Genomic DNA, 5,933 nt, shown 5'->3' with positions numbered 1-5,933 from the left:
CACTTGGTAAAATAAATCCGCTTGGCATCTTTCTTGGCCTTAAGACAACAATTCTGATGGCTAAAGATCCAAACGGGACACAAAAAAAAAAAAAGCTGCCCAACCAATTACCCCACAGAATTAGTCAACCTGTGGATGGAATTGAAGAACCCGAGACATTACCAAGCCAACTCCTGAGTCATGATTTCTGTACCAATATTTGGTCACAATAATCCAATTTACGAACCTACGGCTTTTACCCAGCAGTTGAGTTATGAAAATAACCCAGCATTTTTAAGAGTGTAGAAGCATCTTGTCACATTGGTGTGTTCCTGATTATTCTTTTAATTTGGCTGTTTAAATCCACTACTAACTACTAACTGACTGTGACAGGAAGATGACACCTTTGCTCGGCTTGACTTCTACCTGTTTGCATTGTATTGTATTTTATGCTGTTATATCGGCCCTGACGTTTTATATATGGAGCTATGTGTGATTTATGACCATTCTTCCTTGCTCCCCATCAAAGAGTCTATGGAACGTCTTTATGATGATTGGGACAGTTATAGGAAAACTTTCCCCCCACCATTTGTGCGCTCTTCTACCTCACCGGATTACTTCTTGTTACCTACGAAACGTGCCTTAGGCAATTCCAAGAAGAAATCGAGGAAAAGAGGCTGTAGGGCTAGCATTCAGGTACACATTAGATGAGCCTACAGATCGGTGATTTTCTGCTGCCAGTTACCCATTCAGATTTGGTTGGAAACCCGTACTCTCAGCCGCTACAGCCTGGAACCTTCTCCACTGATGCTCTGGATTTTGTTGATTACATCCCTACCGCTGTGTCCTCACAGCCTGCATCGCAAAACCGTTGGTTGGTCCCGCTGGATCCATGGGACTGCTGGAGACCACGCATTCGGACAAGGTGTTTGCTGTCAGTTCCACTTTGACAAGCTGATGTAAAGTAAAGTGTGCGTGTTAGTCCCCACAGGGAAATAGTTCCTCTGCATTTAACCCATTCACCCAGTGAAGCAGTGGGCAGCCACCAGTGCAGCGCCCGGGGAGCAGTAAGTAGGGACGGTACCTCAGGGTAGCCGTTCAGTGGAGTCGAACCCCCGACCTTCCAATCATGGGGCCACCACTCTACCTACTGAGCTATCCCTGCCCTGATGTGAAACCTGCGCTGCCAGCATTTAGTCAGATTACTCTCTTGAATGCCCGCTCTGTTTCCTACTGAAACATGGCAGAGGGATGGCGAATTTATTCACCTAAACGAACTGTGCCCTGCTGGCTGCTGCTGCATGGGCGCCCCCCATTTAGGTCGCTGTGGTGCGGGACTTACTGTCATCTATAATAAGGAGAGTTACACATGCAGAGGTATGCAAGCTGAAAACTATTCTTCTTTTGAGTCACAAACAATTAAGGTGGGCTTTACGAACATCTTTTATTGTGTTTTAGTCTATCGCCCTCATGGCCCTGCTACTGTATTCTTAAAGGATTTTACGGACTTCTTATCTTCTATTATCAAGCTCGAGAAAGTTTTGATTCTTGGGGATTTTAATATTCATGTTCAACATTCATTTACATTGATGATGCTTCATCTAACTCTGCAGCTGAACTTTTATCTATATCTGATTCTTTTAACTTTGTCCAACATGTCTCCAGTCCAACCCATACAAAAGGCCTTACCTTGGACCTTGTCCTTTCCTTGGGCATCAACACTGGCAATGTGTTTGTTGAGGATGCACATTTGAGTGATCGTAATTGTGTCTTTTTTAACTCAATTTTAGCTTTAAACAAACACCTATGGAGTTAAAAACTCATAGACGCATAATAACTGAGACTACTACTGAGAGGTTTTCCGTCATGTTTAACAGTTCTCTACTTTTTACCGGAAACGATGTAAATACTCTTATTCAGTCCTTTAATAAGGAATGCACATTGATTTTGGATCAAGTGGCATATATTAAAACAAGCCCTGCCTTACAAAAGAAGGCATGCTCTTGGATAAATGAGTCTTAAATTTAAGGAGAATATGCAGCAAAACGGAACGACTATGGAAGAAAACTAAACTTGAAGTACACAGGCTCCATCTTTGAGATCTCAGGCTCTCCTTAAATGATACGATGAAAAATGTTAGATCAGAATATTTTTCTAGACTCATATCAAAAAACAAGAGAAATCCCAAGTTTCTTTTTGACAAAATCAGTGCTATTGTATCCCCGGATGTGGTACCTTTAATTGTGCACTCTGAAGCAGACAATAATAAACTCCTCTGATTTTTTTGTTGTTGATAAGATCAAAGAAATCAATGCTAAAATCTCCCCAAAGCTTTCTTGTTGTCCAAGTGAGACACTCACTTTGCACTCCTGGTCAACTTTTACACCTGTGACATTTGATGAAATGGCAGGCTGATAGATAGATAAAATGAAGCCGTCTTCAAGGCCCTCAGATATTATCAATGCTAAGCTTTTCATCAATGCTTTTGACACCATTGGTCCTTGGGCTGTGAACCTTTTTAATGTTTCTCTTCAGACTCTGGTGCTCCACATCATTTTTAAACATGCCATTGTGGAAACAAGGCTAAAAAAACCAAACCTAGATCCAACACTACTTCAACATTATAGACCTCTCCAAACTCCAAACCATTTATGGCAAAACTCTTTGAGAAGACAGTTGCTGTCCACCTTACAGCATACTTGGAAAAACACAACATCAATGACCGTTTACAATCTGATTTCCTTACGTTGCATTCCACTGAAACAGCACTACTAAAAGTAACTAATGATATTATGATGTCAGCAGACTCCGGAGAATACACAGTCCTGGTCTTGTTAGACCTTCAGACTTCAGACTTTGATACAGTTAATCATACAATCCTGATAAACAGACTCAGAGACCTTGTTAAGATGTCTGGCTATGTTCTATGATGTGTTTATGACTGTATTGTGTTTTCTTACCTTTCTTGTAAAGCACTTTGTGACACATGTCTGAGAAATGTGCTATATAAATAAACTTTACTTACTTACTTCTAAAAACTACAGTCCAATTTCTAAATTACCTTGTTGTGACAAAGCCAATAATTTCTGCACATGAAAGGACCTACATCTTTTAAAAGGAACCAACAGGGTTCTGTAGATTCCACATCACTGTGACTGCACTATTCAAAGTCTCAATTGCCTTTGATACAGTCCATCACACTTTGTTGTACAGAATGGCGCACTGGGTGAAAATGTCTGGTTTGTATCTGTTAAATATTCCACTGGGTCGGTCTTGGTCCTGTATTTTTTCATTTTTGTTCTAATGATACAGATTCTTCTTCCTGGGTCACACGTCACAACAAATGGCTGAATAAATTTAAATTCACCAGTATGGAACCAGCTGATGGCACAAACTGGTTGTAAAAAGAAAAAGAGAAATACTAGTATCGCTTGTGATAGCAGCACAACATCTTTTATTATCTTTTTTTGTATATTTATTTCTTTTGTTATTCTGTTTCTCTTAGAAAACACTTTCTAATGCAGATTTTCACAAGTCTATATAAATAGAGTTACTACTATTACTAGCTAATTAGCTATATCTGTTACTCTGCTTAAGGAAAAAAAAAACACATTTAACATAAGCTACTTCCTGTCAAATTTTTGCAGTTAAACAAGATTCACTGCTGTTTTCAAAGGTTCTGGCCAAGACAAACATACATTTGAGGTAACAGAGTTCAACAGAGACCAGAACGACTCCTTGCAGACTCATTTCCACGAGCTCCAGCTATCATCATATTGCTGCATAGAGTATATTAATCATTACTCCAACACCACAGCACACAGGTAAACCTTCATTACTTTGTGAAGCTTTGTATTGTCTGTTTCTTTGCAAAAGTAATTTTTTTTCTTAATTTAAATCCGTGTCAGTGCATAGATTTAAAAGTTTTGCCATGCATGACATGAAAGCAAGCACAATGGTGAAACAGAGCCACTGTAGGTTTAAGGGGGGAAAAAAGTTCTGGAGAAGGAAGGACTGGGGATGATTTATAGGAAAAAACACAAACACAAAAGGTCATTTTTTTCAAGACTAATTTGGAAAATAATTCACATATTTGAATTTCCAGGATGAATGACTCGTATGAAACATTAACGGAAAACCAAAAACAACTCTTTCTAATCATATCATTAACCCAAAACAAAAAGTGCACTCATTTTCATGTAGAGTGGTTGTGCAAACTCCCATGCAACCTTAAGTATCGTAAAGAACTGGTCCATCTTCCAGGACTAGAATTAAAACCTCATTTTCCCAGAGAGGCTGGGGAATGTGATCCCTCTCTTGCTGAAGCACATCCTGCGGTTGCCCTTTTTGAAGACGGGAACCACCAACCTGGTCTTTTAATTTAGAGATACTGCCCCATCAACTTTGACCTTGGGCACAAAAAAATGAAGGTGACAGTCAAATGCTCAGTCACTTTAGGTACGTGTGGCCCAAAAGGACTAATACCTACCGGTATATTGGTTTGAAGAAAATTAATTGAAAACCATCTGATTTTTTTAAGTAATTTCTGTAGTTTAAGTTTGTACTGAATTTGGTGTGACCTTGACCTTAATTTTGACCCAACTTTCACCTAAATGAAATCAACTTGAGTTGTTATTGGTGTCTACTATCAGACAAATATGAAAATGATATCTAGAAAACTGTGGATGATATACTGCAACAAACAGACAGACACATTAACTGAACCGATTACATACTCTCTCTGCTCAGGGGAAGCACTACATTCTTATACACAAACTTCCCCTTGGGCTAAACCAGATGTAAAGGTAACGTTTCTCACTGGCAGAACTTAATTTCTCATTTATTGTGTGCTGGGTTGTTAGTTGTTCAGGCATCTATTTGATTTACGAGCATGACCTACAGTTTTTTTCAGTTAGGCTACAACCTAATATTTTAAATGATCCTATAAATTTCTTTCAATTTTGATACTGTAGAAAAGTCTTCTGCCACCTGTCATTTCTTTTTATATTTTGCATAGTACAGGCCTTTCACGTGCTGCAATTTTTTAAAGTGCTCTCCAGGCTTGATGTAGTTCTTCCCAAGTTTTGCTTTGGAAATTGGTTGCTTTTTAAATCATTGTCAGTGTAGTCCCTGTACCTGAAAAGGACTGTTTTCTGTTTGTTTGTTTTCTAAGCTATTTTACAACAAACTATGATTCATTAAAAAAAAAAAATAACAACAGGTTTTATGGAATGATGAATACAAATGAGAAATTTTTGTTCAAATTGTCATCAAGATCAGGAGAGAGGTATAAAAGTGAGTGTCTACACTCATTTGTAAAACACAGTGGAAACTGTCATACTTTGGGGCTTCTTTTCAGTGAGTGATGTTAGTGATTTTGTCAGACTATATAATTATGACATGACACAGTAAAAGAATACAATGGTAGAAAAGTCCCAGATTGGCAGCCCCATAGATAAACATTATTGAAGCAGTGTGGGATCATTCAGTCCAATTCAAAGGAATTCAGTTCTATTTATATAGCTCCAAATCTAACCCTAACCCCACGCTACATTAATATAAAGAAAACAGAGAAAACCCCAACATTCTGACACCTCCTATAACCAAACACTTTGGTAACAGTGGGAAGGAAAAACTCTCGTTTAACAGGATGACACCTCAGCCAGAACCAGAATCAGGGAGACACAGGAATCATACGGTTACATTGTAACCATAGTTCTCTGAGTGAGAGACTCTCCACTCTCTTACATATTCCATATGTACGGGGACCCCCCCTTGGTCGTGGTGTGTGGATACTTCTTTGAGAGACTCCGGCTCCTCCGGAGAGGTGGAGGAAGATCTCAGCCTGGGCGTTTACCGTCTTATGTAGTCTGGAAGATGAGTGGATGGTGGGGTGGGTGCAGTTTTCTCTGTGGTGGGGTTGGGTGGACTGTCCCGGGCTCTGTGGGGCCGGG

At 39.4% G+C, this 5,933-nt stretch overlaps 1 protein-coding gene across 1 annotated transcript in view; it reads left to right on the top strand.

The window, feature by feature from the left end:
• Positions 1 to 1,092: 1,092 nt before the first annotated feature.
• LOC102309934 (interferon-inducible GTPase 5) overlaps positions 1,093 to 5,933 on the top strand; it is a 47,045-nt gene continuing 42,204 nt past the window's right edge. Inside the window, exon 1 of the mRNA XM_014330725.2 lies at positions 1,093 to 3,803. The gene's annotated coding sequence lies outside the window, so the exon portion shown is untranslated. The remainder of the gene's footprint in view (positions 3,804 to 5,933) is intronic.

This window comes from Haplochromis burtoni, unplaced genomic scaffold, assembly GCF_018398535.1.
Source record: "Haplochromis burtoni strain Fernald_Lab_line unplaced genomic scaffold, NCSU_Asbu1 Contig_971, whole genome shotgun sequence".
NCBI classification, from domain to species: domain Eukaryota; kingdom Metazoa; phylum Chordata; class Actinopteri; order Cichliformes; family Cichlidae; genus Haplochromis; species Haplochromis burtoni.
The sequence above is the reverse complement of the archived record's forward strand: the minus strand, read 5'-3'. Positions and strand labels throughout refer to the sequence as shown.